This window comes from Coregonus clupeaformis, unplaced genomic scaffold (assembly GCF_020615455.1).
Source record: "Coregonus clupeaformis isolate EN_2021a unplaced genomic scaffold, ASM2061545v1 scaf0395, whole genome shotgun sequence".
Lineage (NCBI taxonomy): Eukaryota > Metazoa > Chordata > Actinopteri > Salmoniformes > Salmonidae > Coregonus > Coregonus clupeaformis.
Window position 1 is genome coordinate 276,012 of NW_025533850.1, and position 21,986 is coordinate 297,997.

At 45.5% G+C, this 21,986-nt stretch overlaps 3 long non-coding RNA genes and 1 pseudogene across 3 annotated transcripts; all 4 read right to left on the reverse strand.

Annotated features, from left to right (window-relative positions):
- Window positions 1–1,217: 1,217 nt before the first annotated feature.
- On the reverse strand, window positions 1,218–2,018 carry LOC123484647. Its single transcript, XR_006658614.1, has 5 exons — window positions 1,973–2,018; window positions 1,789–1,851; window positions 1,603–1,662; window positions 1,406–1,468; window positions 1,218–1,243 (listed from the first exon to the last, which is right to left on the reverse strand). It is a non-coding gene; the product is annotated as an uncharacterized LOC123484647 (long non-coding RNA).
- Window positions 2,019–2,463: 445 nt separating this feature from the next.
- LOC123484648 lies at window positions 2,464–8,353 on the reverse strand. The gene is made up of 4 exons (XR_006658616.1): window positions 8,304–8,353; window positions 7,952–8,068; window positions 2,585–2,609; window positions 2,464–2,499 (listed from the first exon to the last, which is right to left on the reverse strand). It is a non-coding gene; the product is annotated as an uncharacterized LOC123484648 (long non-coding RNA).
- A 94-nt stretch (window positions 8,354–8,447) lies between these two features.
- Window positions 8,448–9,139, reverse strand: LOC123484649. Its single transcript, XR_006658618.1, has 3 exons — window positions 9,100–9,139; window positions 8,728–9,006; window positions 8,448–8,552 (listed from the first exon to the last, which is right to left on the reverse strand). It is a non-coding gene; the product is annotated as an uncharacterized LOC123484649 (long non-coding RNA).
- Window positions 9,140–15,331: 6,192 nt separating this feature from the next.
- LOC121559843 lies at window positions 15,332–18,608 on the reverse strand (annotated as a pseudogene).
- Between the last annotated feature and the right edge of the window lie 3,378 nt (window positions 18,609–21,986).

Below are 21,986 nucleotides of genomic sequence, written 5' to 3' on the forward strand. Positions count from 1 at the left end.
ACCAATGAACTTGAAACTCTCGACCCACTCCACTACAGCCCCGTCGATGCTAATGGGGGCCTGTTCGGCCATCCTTTTCCTACAGTCCACGATGAGCTCCTTTGTCTTGCTCACATCGAGGGAGAGGTTGTTGTCCTGGCAACACACTGCCAGGTCTCTGACCTCCTCCCTATAGGCTGTCTCATTGTTGTCTGTGATCAGGCCTACCACTGTTGTGTCATCAGCAAACTTAATGATGGTGTTGAGTCGTGCTTGGCCACGCAGTCGTGGGTGAACAAGGAGTACAGGAGAGGACTAATCATTTAGGAAGGTTACCTTCGCTTTCTTGGGCACAGGGACTATGGTGGTCTGTTTGAACATGACATCATAAAACTGAGAAGGCACACTTCCCCAAAAAGTCATTCTGAAAATCTCAATGGGTCTTCCACTGATGGGGTACGGCATTTTTACTTTAACTCACACATTTAGCAGCCTAAGATCTATATTAGGCTGGAAGGAGGTTTGACCAAAGCACGTTATATGGAAAAGTTGATGATGATGAGAATATCCATTTACTGTAAGAAAGCACTCATGTCATCTGGTGGATAAAAAATTGTTTATTAAAAAAGCACAATACAAAGATATTGTAAAAGTACTGCTCATTAGAAGAAAATGTGAATAATACCTATAATATTTTGGAAATTCAAATACAAATATGTTATTATATCATCTGAATGACAGATATAATGCATTAAAGATAATACATTTTAACACATTTACAACAAAACAATAATACTCAATACACAATACAAGGCAGATAATTCCTGTAGCTGCAGATAAGATCCGTCATCATTACACCTTATATTTTATATAAAGCTGTAACAGTAAAACACAATTAAACCATGCTTAAGTAAAATATATCTGTTGGTAAATAAAATACGAAAAAAAATCCTTAAAGTACAAGGTGTTATTGTGTGTGTGTCTGTTTGCTTGTGTGCATTGAGCGTGCATAATCCATGTTCCAGCGTTTCCTTCCGCTCCTCCTCTGATGGTGTGTCCCTCCATTCCTCCCTCCATCCCTCCATCCTTCCACCCATCCATCCCTCCATTTGTCCATCACTCCATCCTTCCATTCGTCCATCCTTCCATCACTCCATCCCTCCATCCTTCCATCCCTCCATCCCTTCATCCTTCCATCCCTCCATCACTCCATCCCTCCATCCCTCAATCCCTCCATCCCTCCATCCCTGCCCCCCTCAAGGTCCTGCAACATATCACCACACAAAGTTGTTTAGGACATGCAGTCAAACAAACTCTTAAGAATCAAACAAAAATACATACTTTAAATACATACATTATACTTCAGAGAAATAGTTCCATATTAGTATCATATTAAGTATCAATAGCATATGGCTATTAGTCTCACCTGGGGCTGTGACTGGCTTCACTTGAGAATAGACCGAATCTGCCTCAGGTGGGGTTTCTGTTTCTGTAAGGGGTGAGGATAAACATCAGAATAATAGAACAGTTATATACATAATAATATACAGCTAGTCAATATGGGGTCAAAGAGGTGTGAGGTTATGATAGGGGGAATATGGAAGGAGGGATTTCTAGTCTTACCTTTCTTCTTCTTGGCTTTGGCCTTCTGTTTAAGGTCAACCTCAGCATGTCCAGTTGCTGCTGAAAATGGAAATATCCAGTCAACAAATTAAGGAAATAGCTTATTGCATATTCTGCATCTTCATTGAAATTCCAAAATTGTACATTTAGATTTCACTGACTGCCGACCTGTAGAATGGGTCTTACCTGTGGCCTTCCCTGTCTTGACCTCAGAATAGACTGGATTTTCTTTTGGAACAGCTGGCTTTTCTAAGGAGGAGGAGGGGAAGGAAGAGGAGGAGGAGGAGAGAATTTGTAAGTTTGTATAAAATTTGATGAGTAAAAAACACTGCTACATTTTGTATTAATTTATGTGACAGTTAAGAATTACTTTTCTTTTTCTTGTCCAACTTTTTGAGTTGAATCTGGGCGTACATAACATCACTTGGTCCAGCAGTAGCAGCAGCATGATCTGAAACATACAGGTAATACACTAATATATCTACTTAGTCTTAGTATGCTAGTCATATTAAACATATGAAGAACAACTGCAACAACAACGCTATACTGTATTCATGCTAGACTTAACATAGAGTAACAGTACCATTGTCATTATTGTCTGAGGGAGTGATTGTATCGTAGATGTTAGCGCCACCTGTTGGGCAAAGAAGAGAGAGAAAGATTAATTGGTTGGTTATCCCTCAGATTGCCTAGGGACATAGAGCACAGTAACATGTTGCACACAAAGTGGATGGTGAAAAGTCAGTAGATGAAGTTACAGAGAGAGGATAGTGATAGTGATCTGGCCTGAGAGACTGACCATGCTGCAGACGTGTATACCCAGCATCAGGAGCCCGGCTCTGGGTAGATACTTAGTTCTGTTGGGGGTCCAGGTTGGTGCTGTGTGGCTGGGGGGGCCTACACGGAGAGAGATACTCATGAAACACACAGATGATATTTTACTGTATGAAAAGGAACGTAGTTGAAAGACAGATGTACTCACGAGAATATCCTGTTACAACAGGAACCTGTAATGAAAAATGCATATTATTATATCTGTCACGAGTTGCTAAGCCAGAACCCAGAAGCAGACCAGGACAAGGTAAGTTGAAACGAAGGTGAGTGTTTATTTACAAATTCAAGAGTGATGCTGAATAATCCAGGGAACAGAGCGGGCGGCGTTGATTAGTTGTTGGGGGTGCAGTGGTTGATCCCATCCTGGGTCGGCAGCCGCCGACCACCAGGCAGAGGTTGGATGAAGGTTCCGGACGGGTGACTGCAGATGGAACAAAACGGGGGTAAGTAAGCAACAAACCAACAAGGTGCAAAAACAACAAAACTAACGCTAGGCTCTAAGACTGATACTCTGGTAAACCTACTGTTCATGGCTAACGATCCGGCAGGGAATGGATGTTAGGCCAGAGCCTAAGAAGGGTGATGATCAGGACCAGGTGTGCAGATTACTGATGGGATGCAGGTGCGGAAATCAAGAGAGCTCCCCGGAGCGTTTCCAGAACCCTCGGGAAACTGGAGATCCCGAGCAGAAAAACTAGTCCACAGACAGGACCCGACTCAGACTGCCGGGATCGTTACAGTACCCCCCTCCGACGAACGCCACCGGGCGGACTCCCCGGAGCGCCAGGATGGAGGCGGTAGAAGTCACGGATGAGGTCAGCATCTAGGATCTGTCGCCGCGGAATCCAACTCCTCTCTTCAGGACCATACCCCTCCCAGTCCACGAGATACTGGAAACCCCGGCCCCGCCGTCTGGAATCCATGATGCGTCGCACCGTGTAGGCAGGACCACCTCCGATCATCCGAGGAGGAGGAGGAGGAGGCGGAGGAGGCAACAGAGGACTGAGGAAAACCGGCTTGAGGCAGGAGACATGAAAGGTGGGATGGACTCTGAGCGTCCTCGGGAGTTTGAGTCGAACTGCCACCGGATTGATCACCTTCTCCACCACAAACGGACCAATGAACTTCGGTAACAACTTCCTAGACTCAGTCCGTAAAGGAAGATCCCGTGTGGCCAACCAGACCCTATCTCCGATGGTGTAGGTGGGAGCGGGGATCCGGCGACGATTCGCCTGGAGCTGATACCGGTCCGAAACTCTAAGGAGTGCCTTTCTGGCCCGATGCCAGGTCCGGTGGCAACGACGAATATGGGCCTGAACAGAAGGCACTGAGAGCTCCTTCTCCTGAGAAGGGAACAAGGGAGGTTGGTAGCCATACAGGCACTGGAAGGGAGACATCCCTGTGGCCGATGTAGGGAGAGTATTGTGGGCATACTCAACCCAAGGCAACTGAGAGACCCAGGAGGTGGGGTTGGAAGAGGCCAGGCAGCGTAGCGTGGATTCCATCTTCTGGTTGGCTCTCTCCGCCTGTCCATTAGATTGGGGGTGAAAACCAGATGTGAGACTGACTGTAGCTCCAATGGCCAAACAGAAGGACTTCCAGACAGCAGAGGTAAACTGAGGGCCACGGTCGGAAACGATATCACTGGGCAACCCGTGGACCCTGAAAACCTCCCTAACCAGGATCGCGGACGTCTCCGAGGCAGAGGGAAGCTTGGCCATTGGCACAAAGTGGGCGAACTTGCTGAATCTGTCCACGATAGTCAGAACGACCGTGTTCCCCTCAGAAGCGGGCAACCCAGTGACAAAGTCCAGGGCCAGATGCGACCATGGTCGCCGGGGAATAGGAAGGGGGTGAAGTAGTCCAGAGCTGGGCCGATTGGTACCCTTATTCTGCGCACACACTGGACAGGCAGCAACATAACCCCGAGTATCCTCGGCCATGGCAGGCCACCAAAAACGTCTGCGAAGAAACGCCATCGTCCGAGCCACGCCAGGGTGACAAGCCATCTTGCTGGCGTGGGACCATTTGAGGACCGCAGGACGAACCGACTCAGGCACAAACAACCGACCGGGTGGACCGTTACCGGGACCGGGCTGCGTCCGAAGAGCCGCCATCACCTCCTCCTCAATCTTCCACCTAACAGCTCCCACGACGCAGTTCCGGGGGAGAATTGTCTCGGTCTTGGACCCACTCTCCTCCGTCTTGGAGAACATCCGAGACAAGGCGTCCGCCTTGCCGTTCTTAGATCCAGGTCGGAACGTCAGGGAAAACTTGAATCGTCCGAAAAACAACGCCCACCTGGCCTGACGGAAGTTGAGACGTTTAGCCGATTGCACGTAAGCAAGATTCTTGTGGTCAGTCCAGACAATAAACGGTTGCTCCGCCCCCTCCAACCAGTGGCGCCACTCCTCCAAGGCAAGTTTCACCGCGAGAAGCTCCCGGTTACCCACATCGTAATTCCTCTCCGCAGGCGAAAGGCGACGAGAGTAGTAGGCGCAGGGATGGAGTTTACTGTCCGTGGAGCATCGCTGCGACAGGATGGCGCCAACTCCCACATCAGACGCGTCCACTTCAACGACGAACTGACGGGCCGTGTCCGGTTGAGAGAGAATCGGTGCGTTGGTGAATCGCCTCTTCAAATCCAGAAACGCTCGATCCGCCTCCGGATTCCACTTGAAGGTCCTGATACTGGAAGTCAAGGCAGTTAACGGAGCGGCCACACGGCTGTAATCCCGGATGAATCTGCGGTAGAAATTCGCAAACCCCAAAAATCTCTGGAGCTGCAATCTCGTACCGGGCTGGGCCCATTCCAGAACCGCTCTAACCTTCTCCTGGTCCATCCTAATCTCTCCCCTGGAGATGATGTACCCGAGAAAGGATGTCGTGTGGGCGTGAAACTCGCACTTCTCGGCCTTCACGAACAGGCGATTCTCCAACAATCGCTGCAGAACCTGCCGGACATGCTGGACGTGGTCGGAAGGTTCCTTCGAGAAGATCAGAATGTCATCCAGGTAAACAAACACAAAGAGACCGATCATATCTCTCAGGACGTCGTTTCACCATACTCTGGAATACCGCTGGAGCATTGGTCAGTCCAAACGGCATCACCTGATACTCGAAGTGACCCATCGGTGTATTGAAACCCGTCAACCACTCGTCCCCCTCTCTGATCCGGACCATGTGATACGCATTGCGTAGGTCTAGCTTGGTGAACACCGTAGCACCCTGTAAGGAGTCGAAGGCAGAACTCATCAAGGGCAGGGGATACTTGTTCTTGACCGTGATGTCATTCAACCCCCGATAATCAATACACGGTCGAAGAGAGCCATCCTTCTTACCCACAAAGAAGAATCCTGCCCCCAGGGGTGATGACGAGGGACGAACGAGACCAGCAGCTAGGGACTCCCTTGATGTAGGTCTCCAAAGCCTCACGTTCAGGTCGGGAGATACTGTATAACCTTCCCTTGGGGTAGACAGCTCCAGGGAACAGGTTGATGGCACAATCATATGGTCGGGTGGGGAGGGAGTGACAGAGCCTTCTGCTTACTGAAAACTTCCCCAAATCGTGATATGTCTCGGGAACCAGGGACAAATCTGGGGGTTTAGCCTCAATCACCTGACTGGGAACCGAATGGGGGCAGGCAGTCTTGAGACAGTTAGCATGACAATCAAGGCTCCAACTCGTTACCTTGCCCGTCACCCAATCGAACGTGGGATTGTGTTCCTTCAGCCAGGGGTATCCAAGGACCAGAGGAACATGGGAAGACGGCAGAATGAAGAATGAAATCATCTCAGAATGATTCCCCGACAACAGCATCTTAACCGGTTCAGTCCTCATCGTGATACGTGCCAGACTACTGCCGTCCAGAGTGGTAGCTTCAATGGCTTCCGGCAATTGCTCCTTGGAAAGCCCCAGCTGTTCCACCAACTCGGCATCTAGAAAGCTTCCATCGGCACCTGAATCGACAAAGCGTTAATCGCCAAGCTCTGATTCCTGTTCATAAGGGTAGCCGGGAAACGGGGTCTGACAGAGGTATTGAGAGGTCGAAACTGGCTCGCTAAAAGTCCTCCCAACCTTAGCGAGCCGCGCAGTTTGACGACCCGACTGGAACCTGAGAAGCTGATCGGTTGGACGGAACCCATTGCTTCTCCCTCCTTCGCTCTCGGACTCGATTATCCACCCGAATAGACAAGGCTACCAAGCTGTCCAGGTCACTAGGCTCCGGATAGGAGATCAACTCATCCTTGAGCTGCTCCGACAGACCCTGGTAAAAGGCCGCTTGCAGGGCCTCCTCATTCCACCCACTCTCCACAGCCAACGTCTTGAACTCGATCACGAAGTCGGCCACGCTGCGAGTTCCTTGGCGAAGCGAAAACAGGCGCCTAGCTGCGTCCCCCCTCGGACGGGAATGGTCGAAGAGCTTCTCATCTCGGCCGTGAACCCCTGGTATGAAGCCATGCAGGGATCCTGTCGTTCCCAAACGGCTGAAGCCCACTCCAGCGCCGACCACGCAGCAACTCAATCACAAAGGCTATCCTAGCCTTGTCTGTGGCATAAGAGTAGGGCTGTAGATCGAACACTAATCCACACTGCATAAGGAAGGAAACGGCATCTTCCCAGCTCCCCTCATATTTATCCGGCGTCGGAACCTTGGGCTCACGGAAGGACACAGCTTCAGAAGCGGCAGGCGAGATGGGTGAAACCGGTAGTGGATCCTCCACCGGAAACTTGCGTTGGTTCTGGACCTCCGTCAGACCGGTAGAAAGGTTCCGAACTGACAACGCGATCTCCTGTAGTACCGTGCTATGATGGCCCAACATCTTCTCCTGCTGGGTAATGGCATGGCGAACAGAGTCCAGGTCCGCTGGGTTCATTACTGGCCGGATCGTTCTGTCACGAGTTGCTAAGCCAGAACCCAGAAGCAGACCAGGACAAGGTAAGTTGAAACGAAGGTGAGTGTTTATTTACAAATTCAAGAGTGATGCTGAATAATCCAGGGAACAGAGCGGGCGGCGTTGATTAGTTGTTGGGGGTGCAGTGGTTGATCCCATCCTGGGTCGGCAGCCGCCGACCACCAGGCAGAGGTTGGATGAAGGTTCCGGACGGGTGACTGCAGATGGAACAAAACGGGGGTAAGTAAGCAACAAACCAACAAGGTGCAAAAACAACAAAACTAACGCTAGGCTCTAAGACTGATACTCTGGTAAACCTACTGTTCATGGCTAACGATCCGGCAGGGAATGGATGTTAGGCCAGAGCCTAAGAAGGGTGATGATCAGGACCAGGTGTGCAGATTACTGATGGGATGCAGGTGCGGAAATCAAGAGAGCTCCCCGGAGCGTTCCAGAACCCTCGGGAAACTGGAGATCCCGAGCAGAAAAACTAGTCCACAGACAGGACCCGACTCAGACTGCCGGGATCGTTACAATATCAGGACATTACTGTTTTGAACTTTTGTAATTGGACATTTTTCTCTTAAACAAGTTAAATGAGAATTGTTAAAAGTCTCACCTTTGGCGTTTTTATATCGACACAGCAGTACCAGGAGAATGGCCAGTAGAACACCAGCAACAACCAGGCCCACAACCACTACTACTAGGACTGATGTAGAGGGTCCAGGAGTTACGCCTGGAGAGAGAACAGCAAATCACCATCAGACTCTGAGGTAGTTATAGAAAATAAATAAAGTAGTGGACAAAGTGAAACAATTCTGTAGATACATTATATATTTGACATCTAACTTGAGATCAGATGACCAGCCTGAGCTTGCAACTCCAAACCTACAGTATGCTTTTTAACAATACAAATCACTGATGACCACAGATATTATACAAATGTAAGGTGATCATAATTATTTTCTCACCTCTCACTGTCACCCAGCTCTCTGGTGATTCTCCTTCAGTAGATTTACACGTATAGAAGCCTTCATCTGACTTGGATACTGCAGGAATGGTAATCTCTCCTGTGGTCTCATTCCTGATGAGTTCTCCATCTTTGTAGAAATCAACCTTGGGTTTTGGGTTTGTTTCCTGATATCTATTTGTACAGAGCAGAGTCACAGAGTCTCCCTCAGTCATGGGATAGGCAGGGTTTTCCAGGATCACAGCACCAGCTGTGTAACATAATATATAAATAAAACTGTAAATCAGGAGTAATCACACACAATATATTAACGTCTTATGAGCTTGCATTTTATATGAGATACATTCATTCAGTTTCAGAATTGAACATCACTATCATACATTGAAATGTAAAAAAGGTTAGTGAATGTTGTACAATAGACATACCAGCCACTGTGATGTTGACAGCATTACTGTACTCTCCTGATGCAGACTCACACCAGTACACTCCACTGTCCTTTTCAAGTGTGGACCTGATGGTACATATGGACCCTGCTATTGATCCCCAGTTAGAACCACACCCTGACTCCACTCCTCTCTCTCTGTATCTCTTCAGTCTCCATCCAGTAGAGTTCCCCTTCTCCTCACAGCTTAGTGAGAGAGACTTTGATGTAAAGTGTTGAGTTCTGTTGGGTCTTATTCTGAGAGACACTGAAGGATGCAGGTCTGACACAAAGAGGAAAAGTCAAACTTATAGTTATATATACAGATGAGGATGACTTAAATGTGGTTAAATGCAGTTTCAATGCAGTTAGTTACCTCCTGACCAGAGAAACTGAGGTTCACTGTAGAGTGTGTGATAAACTGGGTCTCCTCCCCCATCTTTACTCACATATCCTCCTGCATGATTAGGACCAGCAGGGATCAGAGTGTAGGAGTCTTCAGTAGTCCCATTGCCAGATAGAGGCTCTACAGGGTAGGATCTGTCCAATAGGGAGGGTAACCCAGCTCTGTAGGGAACAGTTCGGTACCAGAAGAACCTCCAGCCTGTAGATGACTCTTTAACCCCACAGCTCAGAGTAACTGAGTCTCCAGGGTTCAGCCACTGAGGAGAGACACTCAGGACAGCTAGGGGTTGATCTGTTATAAAGGAGATGACACAATTAAAATGTTTGTTGTTTAATTAAATCATTTTAGTATAAAATGTTTACCCATTTTGTTATCATGGTATTGTACCTTACCCCAAAATCAAACTATAGTTTAGTTCCATCATTGATCTCACTGTCTGCAATTTGACCTCATCCCTTTTGTATTTTTCTCACTATTCTGTCCCTTTCTCTTTGTTACAGATACAGGTATCCTGTGTCTTTTTGTGTTTTTCCTCTCCTTCTGCCCTAATCACAGGTGTCCTGTATGTTCCTGATTGGTGGTCGTTGGGGTGTCTGCTGATTGCTGAGGTGGACCAATCAGTGGACATTCCTCTGCATTGCACCACCTTTTTCTGGTTTTTCAATCACACATCCCATTGTTTAAAAGCCGGTCAGTTGTGTTTGTTGTTAGAGACTATTTTCCGTATGTGAGTATGGATACTGTGGTGTTTTGTGTACTCACTCATTTGCTGGTTACTCTGTTTGGTAACTTTGTTGTGTGTTTCTGGGAAAAGGGGAATTTAAGCAAGTTGCCTTTGGGCATACATTACCAGTAGGAAGGAAACTGTCTAAAAACACTAGTTAGACCTGAGCGGACCACCCACTGTATTTTTGTATGATTAGCAGTAGCTTAGCGGTTCTTGAGGCAGGCAAGATCAGTTTAGTTTTTTTTTACACTATTGTTTCATTTCTTGGGTCCTGCTCAGCCCTTTTTCCCAAACCTTTACTGTGTGTTCAAAAATAAACCTTTTATGTTTGACGGTAGTTTATGGTTGTCGTGTAGCTTTTGTTCTCACTGTTTCATGTCACGATACTAATTTGCATGAATTATGTTACGGGTCTCTTGTCCATCCACCCTAGACGTTTAAAGCCACGGGGTTTGTAACACTCTTGCAATCCCATAAAAACAGACTTACCTAACACGGTCAATTGTAGAGCATTACTTGACTCGGAGTGTTTTAAGCCATTGCTTTTCTGAAGACCTTCACAGGTATATTGTCACGCCCTGGCCTATAGAACTCTAGCTAGTTTGGTCAGGGTGTGAATATATTCTAGGTTTGTATTTCTATGTTTGGCCGGGTGTGGTTCCCAATCAGAGGCAGCGGTCGCTCGTTGTCTCTGATTGGGGATCATACTTAGGCAGCCAGTTTTCCTGCCTGTGTTGTGGGTTTTTGTTGTGTTCCTGTGTCAGGCTTGTGTGTTAGCCTTTGGACCGTCAAGGTTAAGTTTTGGTTACTGTGTTGTGTGTTTATTCTTTAATAAACATGTTCGCCTTTCACGCTGCACCTTGGTCCGTCCCGGTAATTAAACGAACGTGACAGAAAAACCCACCACACATGGACCAATCAGCGTGCCCAGGAGGAGCAGAGAGGATGGACCTGGCAGGAGATAAGAGAGGATCTGGCAAGAAAGATGGAGGCCCTGAAAGGGATAAGGGTGGAGAGACAGCCCCAATAAAAACATTTTGGGGGGCTAAAAGGGTGGTCGGGGAGCGAAAGAGAGGAGCCTCGACCACTGCACTCGTGGGGGCTCAAGGAGGAGTCCTCACTGGAGGAGGACGGGGCGCGGAGTGTTAAGGACGGAGACAGTCAAAGACCTCCAGCGCTGTTTCCCAGTCCGGTACGCCCCGTACCTGCTCTCCGCACCAAGCCAGTGGTGCGTGTTCCCAGTCTTGCCCGGCCTGTTCCTGCTCCCCGCACCAAGACAGTGGTGCGTGTTCCCAGTCTGGCCCGGCCTGTTCCTGCTCTCCGCACCAAGCCGGTGGTGCGTGTCGCAACAACCATCTCTGCAGCACTCCACCAATCAGGCCTTTATGGTACTGGCCTGGTTTTTCAGCGGCAGGGACTGGGAGACTAGTCAGGATCGAATGAAAGATGATCGGATCAAAGTACCGAGAGATCCTTGATGAAAACCTGTTCCAGATCGAAGGTTCACCTTCCAAAAGGACAATGACCCTAAGCACACAACCAAGACTACGCAGGAGTGGCTTCAGGACAAGTCTCTGAATGTCCTTGAGTGGCCCAGCCAGAGCCCGGACTTGAACCCGATCTAACATATCTGGAGAGACCTGAAAATAGCTGTGCAGCGACGCTCCCCATCCATCCTGACAGAGCTTGAGAGGATCCGCAGAGAAAAATGGGAGAAACTCCCAAATACAGGTGTGCCAAGCTTGTAGCGTCTTACCCAAGAAGACTCGAGGCTGTAATTGCTGCCAAAGGTGCTTCAACAAAGTACTGAGTAAAGGGTCTGAATACTTATGTAAATGTGATATTTCCGTTTTTTATTTTTTTATAAATGTCTAAAAATGTCTAAACCTGTTTTTGCTTTGTCATTAAGGGGTATTGATGAGGAAAAAACAACAATATAATCAATTTTAGAATAAGGCTGTAACGTAACAAAATGTGAAAAAGTCAAGGGGTCTGAATACTTTCTGAATGCGCTGTACATAGTAGCAAACAGAGCAAGGTGTGCTCCATTCTGTCCCCACAGACAAGTTACTTTCTATACAAATACAGTCCTTCTGACAAACCACTCTACTTCCTATATGATGACAGTCTGCTTAGATCACACCTCTTCACCGTCACACAGAAAAACAGAGAGAGAAAGATTCAAGAGAAATGTCAAAAGATTGTGAGAAAAAATAGTAGCAGTTGATAGCGTGTTTATATTCTGACCAACTTCTCCTTATGTTTGGCTACATGGTCTCACACTCGCTCCTTAGAGACCTGAATTGATGAGATCCGAGCTTGTGGTTTTATATCAGAATGTGTAGATGTTTGTTTTATGCTGCACCATGCACAGATAGATAGATAGATAGATAGATAGATAGATAGATAGATAGATAGATAGATAGATAGATAGATAGATAGATAGATAGATAGATAGATAGATAGATAGTGTAGGCCTCCCCTCAAACCTTTGCTCAGCTGTCAGGTGGCAAGCCTAGCCAGCTAACATCAGTTGTTCCACAATGGAAATGGACATCTTCTGCCACCCCCTCAATTATGAGGAATGCGTTTAGTTAGATACTGTCTACATAGATATGTTTGTTATTGTGTTGTTTATGGTTGTATTTCAATTTGTCTGTTTATGTGATGTGCCTCAGGGTTATTGTTCATGTACTGTATCGTGTTTTTGTGTGTGTGTTTGTGTGTGTGTGTGTTGTGTGGTTTGTGTGTGTGTACATCAGTGGCAGAGCTAAGCGGAATTTATTACCACTGACCAGAGATGGGAGGAGTTTCAAAGCTGTAACTGGGGAACTGGATTTCCAGGTTAAAGTGTAGAGTTTCATTTTGCTTCAAATCATTACATGTTGAATACATGAATATATATATTTAAACGATTTACCTTTAAAAATATCTAAGTGGTTTGTTGTAGAGTGTAGAGTGAGACACTGCGTGAAGAAACAAGGTAAACATCTGGGGTTTCTTATCGCCCATCAGGACTGTAACTACTCCACATACTTGTGGATCACAATGTTGAAGCTAATGTGGTCATTGGTCACATAGCAACAACATAACCCCTCAGTCTACTAGGTCTGCCCTCTTATTCCTTCCTCTCTCTATGTCATCATATTAGTACAGACATGGACCACTTCTGTATGGGTTCATATCAGTAGAAGTCCAATCTGTATGTGTTTTACAGAAGACTGACAGCACTATGGCGCATAGAGATTTTGTTAATGGGGCTTTGACCGAATTAGAAAGGTACAGATGCTTGAAGAGAAACAGAATAAAATAGAATCTGATGTCATGTTCATCTTTACACAACTTCCTCTTACTGTAAAATAAATGGACACATCAACACTGTGGTGTTTCTGTGGGTGGAAGAGAGAACTATAGTATATATCTGAGGAAGGAATTTTGTGGATAATAACATATTTGTGCAAAAAGTGAAGTCAATATTGCATATACCATACCTGGTCATGTTGACATTTTCAGTCCAATCTTTAATGTCACTAGGAGAGGTGTCAAAGGTTTGACTTCATGGCATATTTATTTTTTGGTTTATGTTGTAGCTATTTGGTGGTCAACTGCATGTAGATGTTCTTGAGTTACAGCACAAACAAGGTAGGTCTGTCAACTGTTCAAAGTAATAACCCAAGAAAGTAGTGATCACAGTGATAGATTGAATGTAAAAGAGAAATTAATAAGTGAACTACAGAATATGTATGCTGAAAGAACATTGTCATTCTTCTCTCTGAAAAGGACGTAAATCCCTGCACACCTTTTCATGTGTACTTATCATCCCAGCAACTAGGTTTTCACCGGTTTTTGCATATGACTACAACCATTCTCTATTTGTCTCTCTCTGATCACAGAGGGAAAAGACAGCTTCACACAGTGCCTTCCTTCACAAACACACACTGCTAAAGACGAAGACAGCAAACCATGACCACTCAACTATGACAAACAAGTGCCCTAATGTAAAGTTCCTCAGCCTTTTAATTTCATTCACTGCGCTCTAGATAAATTCAAACTTAACCAACTGATTAATTAGCGTTATTATGCAAGTTGAGTGGACTTAAAAAGGACAAGAATTTGAGCCAATGTGTTAGTGTCTTCAATCAACAAACTCTGCTTGAAGTCAGTTGTATTTGAATAAGCTTGTTGAGTAAAATAACAAATTCCTGTTTGCTGAAAGCAACTCAAAACCCCGCCAATCATTATCATGATAATTATTCCAGCATGCTCTCTTGCAGGTTGATTTTCAGAATGGATTGTCTCAATACCTGTGTATTTGCATGTACTTTAGAAAAATGTATGTTATCTATGTTTGTGTAGCATAAGATTAATCAACCAATCAAACTAATCCAATCTGTTAGTAGTTCGATTTATTTCACACATTACAGATATGGCTGTTCCAGTTTATGTAATTTAGGCAGGCTCAGTAATCAATCTTCCCTACCCCAACAGTCATTCTGAATGCAGGTTGCGTGTGATTAAAAGTTCAAATAGTTGGATATCCTAACTCTGGCTGGATTCCAATAGGAATTACACATCGCTTTCCAAGCCAGCATAATGTGACTTGCAGGCTTGATGTGGTCTGTAAACCAGGAGTTTCAGACCAGTGTGTTAGGGTGTAACTAGGCCCTCAAAGGTTTTATGATATATGTAATGTGTTGTCATAATGAGTTTAATTTTAAAGATAACATTCACTTAGACACTCACTTGGTGAAGGCTACAGTACTGAAAACTATTCAAATCAACAACCATGTCTCTGTGGCTAACAAATACAGTCATGGGAGGTAACTACAATGCACTCTAAATACAAGGCACTAAAGCTATGCAAAAAGGTAGAATATTTTTTTTATTCTGTGAACAGCATATATATTTTTTTTTAATTAACTGAATTCCATCTGGATATTGGGACAGACATGCATGCCATTTTGGACATGCGGACAAATCAAATAAGACCAACAACAATCCACACGCAACCAAGGCTCTCCAGCATATACTCTGTGATTACAACCTCATTGATGCCTGGCAAGCACTTAATCCTAATGCAAAATATTATACTTTCTACTCACAGGCATAAATCATTCTCACAAATCAATGTCATACTATTATCTACAACTCTTCTCTTTAATCAAGAAAATAGAAATTCAACATATAAGCTTGTTTGATCACCACTCCTACAACTGCATGTTACACATTTCAGAATCTCCTAATTGTAACTAGGCCCTCAAAGAAAGACATAAGGCCTTATGATACACTGTATATATGAGAATCAACAAAGGGAGAAGATTACAGTCATGAAAAAGTAAGCAAATAGTGTAGGTCGTGAAGAAATTAACCAGTAACATCTTGGCCTAACTACAGAATATTCACATGCAAGATGCAGAGGATGCAGAGTGTTCTATATCTATGAAAGGCCCAGCCTTTGACCACATCCTGTTCAGCTCACAGTACTTTCTGGTAGGGAGAGGTGGGGGGCTCTGGGCGTCCAAATGCGATCTTGTCATACAGAGTCTGCGGCTACATGTGACAGATAATCAAGAAAAAACTGTTTCAGCATCAAGAAAGGTATAGACAATTATCAAAGTAGACTACATAGTCTTCCATTCAATAACAGACATTCAAATTCAATATTCAAATACAAATCAATAATATCATCTGAAGAATATTTCTAGATCCACCTGAAATTTAACTTTAAGTATAGTTAAGGGCCCTAAGCAGTACATATCTGGGATACTGCGGCCCCTGCAGTAACACACTGCCACAGCTACAGTGAGGATCAGCACCACAGCGCCTCCTACTGATGCTCTGATGTAGATGGTATACCATGCCAGCCCTGTCACATATTGTACAACACACATGATTAGACTATACAATATGATAAAGACTAAATGGCTCTATATCATACAATTCCAATGTAATCACAAGCATTATATATTTTATTTGACAACATAAGCGTATAATCACACTGAAAAGTGTATGGAAGGGATTATTATGATATCTAGGTACCTGGGGCGGTTTTGTCATTACCACCCTTTACTGTCGCAAAGACAGTTTTCCAACTGACTAGGTTGGAGGCGTTGCACGTTACACTGATGTCTCTCTCTGCAGGAGAGAGAGAAGTGAATCTGCTGGGTGTCCCCGTACATCTCATTGTCTCTCTCCCAGGTGTATGTAAGGTTGGAGTAGCAGGACACGTTGCACACCAACCGCACCGTACAGGAGTGGTTGGCTAATAGTGTGATGTCTGTCTGGATCACCACTTTGGATATAGGCTCTGACCAACCAGGAGAGAGATAGAGACACATAATCAGTCTTCTAAATGTACCCTACCATAGCCATACCACCAGGAGAAAGACGACAGAGGATAAAACTTGTTAATGTGATGGAAATGTATCAAAGCATGGTGAGTAAGGTCAGTATAAAACCAACAAATCTTCATTATAGTTTAAAGATCATCAGCCGTGGTCATGGATATAAATTAGAATGATATCAAAATAGGATGCAAAAAGGTGATAACAGCCTACCGTGGACCTTCAGAGTGATGGTCCTACCGCCAATCTGACCTTTGTCCCCTTCGCCTGTAACTAGAAAATCCCCTGAGTCTTGCAGTGGCAGTTCTCTGACCGTTAAACTAAAGTTTTTGTTGTTCATCTTTAGTCTCCCCTCGAACTGGGATCCAGGTGAATATACACCTTCTGAGTTGACTTCTACAATATCCTTTCCTCTATACTTCCACTGCAATGATATGAAATGTCCCCTCTCTAAGCCTGCCAGCAGCTCCACGGAGTCCCCCACTGTCTTGTTGATGAACAGAGGAACACCCACACCTGAAAAACACAAATATATATGTTATTCTGACATCAATCAATGGTTGCATACTATATTACAATGATCTTTTCACTGTATAATTATTAATGTAAGTATTGTGTGGCAAGTATTGTAATTACTCATTGTTATTTGTAATATTTGTTACAGTGTGCCTACATGAATAATTAAACAATAATACACTGCAATGCAAAGTGTTACACAATTAATTAATAGATAATAATGGATTGGATTTATATAGTGCTTTTCCAGGTGTCATTTATACTGTAAATGGCACTACACATATTTGCACTTTCTATCTGTACGTATCTGAGTGTGTGGGTCCTATTTTACTTAATTTAAGTCAGCTCCTCCCCCACATTCAGCAGAACAGGATGAGATGACAGGAAAAGAGAAGTGGGGGTGGATCTGATAACTCCTCCTCAGCTCAAGTACAAATCACACTGTGGTTACTGTGTAATTACTCACCACCAATGCATCATATACTGCATGGGCGACATTATAAATACATTATAAATACATTATAAATACATGTCAGTCTGAAATAAGGTATTATATACCCTTACACAAAAACAGCTCTGTCATGAATTAAGACAAAATAAAGTTACAGCTCAATGAAGTGTGGTATTTAGGGCATAACTGCAGTTGTCCTAGTCCTGCAGTTTATCTTATTATGTAATAGAAACAATCATTCCATACAGTCCCGTATTGCCTTAAATGTAATGAGTGACATGCATCTAGCACAGGGTCTTAATTTATTTTCCGTTCTAGAAGCACTGCAACAGCTGCTGAGCCAACCACACCTTTGGCACTCATTCAAAACTGCAGAATCAATACATCATGATATGTTGCTGAATATAGGTATTATGTAGGTGTTATCACACAGTAATAAAGCAAATGTTTCGAGATATCCAACCAATCACTGATGACTAGGCATTCTACAGTCAACACACCATGCAAAGACCAACAATGAATTTAGAGAAAGCTAACGGTTTTCCTAGAGTTATCATGTAAGAAAGCACATGCAATAGATCCTGTGTGAGGATGATTCTACCCTTTGGTGTCACATTAGACTAAGGAGACCGTTGAAAAGACCCTAAGCAGCCAACTGACTAAAGTCAGTAAGTGGTTATCCATTTAGGCAAGACAGAAAGTATCCTTTTTTGTTCCTAACACAAAGTGAGAAACTCTTCCAACTTCTCAGTCAAGTTTAATGGTGTAGCGGTGAAGGAAAAATGCTCTGTAACATACACTGGGATGTGAACTGGACCAACACATGACCTGTGAACTTATGGCTCTGAAGGTCATTGGGTTGGTTCACTGCAGGACAAAGTTCCTGGCAAGGTAGCCAAGTTCCTGTATACAGAGAGTATGAGGACCCTGGAAACATCTCTGATACGGTGCCACTATGACTATGCTTCTATCTCATGGTTCAGTGGCGTATCACAAAATCTGAAGGACAAACTTAAAACGACCCAAAACAAACTAATGAGAATTATACTGAAGCTCAGCCATTGGGACGCACATTGGTCCTAATCATTTCAGGGAACTGAGCTGGCTTCCAGTTGATCTGGTGGTGGTGCAGATCAAACTGTTGATGGTTTTTAAAGTGAGACATGACCTTGCCCCCAGTTACCTGTCTGGTTATTTTAATTTCAGTAGACTCTCATAGCCATCACACCAGAGCTAATGTTGCCAATATCAGACTGCTGCACTGTAGGAGCATGGCTGGAAAAAGCTCTCTCCTTAAAACACTTGTGGAATGGAATAGTGTACCAAACCATATAAAATCCATCAATACGCAAGGGAGTTTTAAGAGAAACCTTTTTAGGTTGTAGAGTAGGAGAAGGAGTATTCTCTGTTTATAGAAGCAGGAGAAGGGACCACCAGACATCTCAATAAGGCGTTGTATGTCTGTTTCCTCTGGCTGTATGTCCTTATCTATCACTGTCACTGGTAGCTAGCAGTTGACTAACCAAAACACACAGAGAAGAAAGAGTAGAGAAAGAGCAGAGACTTCCTTTTGATGAGGGCTCCTGTTCTATAAAATCATTCCTGTATGTTAGTTGAAAAGGAAGTCACATTCTATAGTTGCTCTCTGAAAATAACCCTTCACTCAGTTTGAGAGTTAGTAGATGAGGTGTGGGTGTGTTTGGGGTCTGTCACTGTGTTGTTCAGTCTGGTGGTGGTGGTTTTGGAGCCTGTGTTTCCTAGCTGCTGCTGGTTGTGTGGTTAATGGACATGGTGTTTCACAGATACCGGTAGCTTTTTCACTTTATGAGCAGACCACTCAATGTTGCAGAGAAGATAGAGGGAGGGTTCGGGGGAGGAGCGAGAGAGAACGAAAGAGAGAGAGAGGGGGAGAGAGAGCGAGCGAGCAAGAGAGAGATGGGGTGTTAGAGAGAGAGAGCGAGAAAATATCATTACATTTAAGTCATTTAGCAGACGCTCTTATCCAGAGCAATTAGGGTTAAGTGCCTTGCTCAAGGGCACATCAACAGATTTTTCACCTAGTCGGCTCGGGGATTAGAACCAGCAACCTTTCGGTTACTGGCACAATGCTCTTAACCACTAAGCTACCTGCCGAGAAAAGAGAGAGAGAGAGAGAGAGGAGACTTTGTCTTTCTTTAATGGTACATCCTCATTTAATTAAAACCTCACCCCACCCCCTAAAATAAAATAAACAAATTACCAATATCCCCTGTACTGCATACTCACCTTTTCCTCTACCCCATGTTACAGAAACAACACCACACATCACAATAACCCAAACCTCACCAAATCTACAACCGTATATCCAGACCATCTTCCTCAGCTATACAGACAGCCCCCCCCAACACACCATATTTCTTGAAACATCTCCACACTTTTTATCATTTTATAAAACTCAAATTCCACCCTAAGGCGCGCAGAGACCATCCCATTAAATAAGAGTAAAGGGTCTGTTATCCCCCCACCTTTGACCCTGTTCCTCCTTGTTATCCAAATAGCTAACTTTGACTGAGCAAACAGAAAATTCAACAACACACATTTTTCCTTTTCCTTATTTGAATACCTATACCCCATTATAAACATCCCGACAGTAAACTCCACCCCCAACCTCTCACACAGACATTCCAACAGAGACATTAAAGGCATTAACCTGGCGCACACAGAAAACACATGAATCACAGTTTCACTCATGACACAGAAAGGACACCCCTGTCTGACTCCCAGTTCAACCCGTGCTAACCAGCTGTTAGTGGCCAGGGCTCCATGTAAAACCCTCCACTGGAGGTCCCCTGACCTCTTTGGTACTGGGAGTTTGTAGAGCCCCCTCCATCTAAAACCCACCATACTCTCCGCCCCACATGCCCCCTGCCACTGACTCCTAATGTTCCTTACTTTAATGCAGAGGTTGTAGAGGGCTTTACCTCCAACCCCCTCAAACTCCCCCAGGCTCGGAGTGTTAAAATCTAACAAGTCCTCCAGACCCCCTTGCCAGTCCCCAGTCTCTGCTGTCACCTGCAGTGGCGGAAACATTGGTGGCCCCTCCCCCTTTGGCTGCTCAAACACCCCCCTTACCGGCTCAGACAGTGCCTCCTGGACTTCCCCCAGGAATCTCTCCAGCAGCCTAAGAGACGTTAGTCCTGTTTGTTTTGCTAGGACTTCTGGGGTTTTCCATCCATCCTCTCCCAGCAGTCGCAGGTCACCCAGCCTTAGTAATCCCGCTGCCATCAGTCGCCTCTTCAGGGTGGCTGACTGAACCGATCTCAAAAGGATGACTGGGTTGTGGAAGATAGGCTCCTCCCACACCCACAGCCCAGGCTCCACACCCCCTTCTCGTGTGGGCCTTAGTAGCTGCCAGGTCCTCAGCACCGCAGAGTAAAAATCTGAGAGTCCTGCTGTACTCAGCCCCTCCAGCCTCATGAGGAATATCTGCCGGTCCAACCCTAATCCGCCAGCTCTCCTCAGCAGCGCCCATGCTGGCTCCCTCCATCCGACATCAGTATGGTACAGCAGTCTCTGTGCCGCCTTTAGTCGGAATGCAGCCACCCTGCTCTCCAGTTCCACCAGGTCCTGTCCTCCTTCATTTACGGACATATACAACACCTCAGCCAGTGATGGCCCGACCAGAAGAAATCCACCAGCTTGCGTTGCAGGTCTGTGAGCAGCCCGGCGGGGGGGGGTTGAGGACAGCCAGTTTATGCCACAGGGAAGATGCCACCAGGTTGTTGATTATCAGCACCCTCCCTCTATATGACACTTGGGACAGGAGCCACCTCCACCTGGCCAGTCTTGACACCACTGCCTGTGACAGCCCCTCCCAGTTCTTCCTGACCCACCTCTCCGAGCCCAGGTACACCCCCAATATTTTAAGCCCTTCACAACCCCACTGCAACCCCCTGGAAGCAGAGGGGCCCTATCCCCCCATAACAGAGCTTTGCTCTTTCCCCAGTTTACCTTAGCTGACGAAGCTCCCTCGTACACCTTCAGACTATTCTCTAGTATGCCTGTCCAGCACACTCCCTTCAGTCTCCTGCGTAGCAGGCCCAAAAAAGGCTCAATGGCTAGTGTATATAACTGCCCTGATAGAGGGCATCCTTGTCTAATGCCCCGCCTCATCCAGACTGGCCTACTGAGCCCCCCTCCCACCTTAACCATACATGATGCCCCAGCATACAACATCTTCACATAGGCCAAAAACCTTTCCCCAAACCCAAACATCACATTAAACAGATACTCATGGTCCACTCTATCAAAAGCCTTCTCTTGATCTAAAGAGACCAGAACAAAGTTCACATTAGAACTTCTCGACAAGTCCAACATGTCCCCAATTAAGAACAAGTTGTCCGTGATTAAGCGTCCTGGTATGCAATATGTCTGGTCCTTGTGTACTATAGAGTCCAGATGGGACTTTAGTCTGTTAGCGAGGACCTTGGCAAATGTCTTGTAGTCCGCACAGAGCAATGCCACAGGTCTCCCGTTCTTAAGTTCACACAAGTCCCCTTTTTTGCGCAGGAGAGTCAGAGCCGCCCGCCGGCAGCTCATCGGCAACTCTCCTACCCAGACGCATTCACGCAACACGCAAAAGAAGTCCAGTCCAATTATTCCCCAGAATTTTTTATAAAACTCCACTTGGAGTCCATCGACCCCCGGTGCACGGCCGGGGGACATCTGGGTTACGGCCTCTGCCAGTTCATGGGACAACAGGGGAATGTCCATTTCATCCCTTTGTACCAGAGAGAGCTTAGGGAGCTTGGCAAACAAAACCTGAGCACACATAGGATCA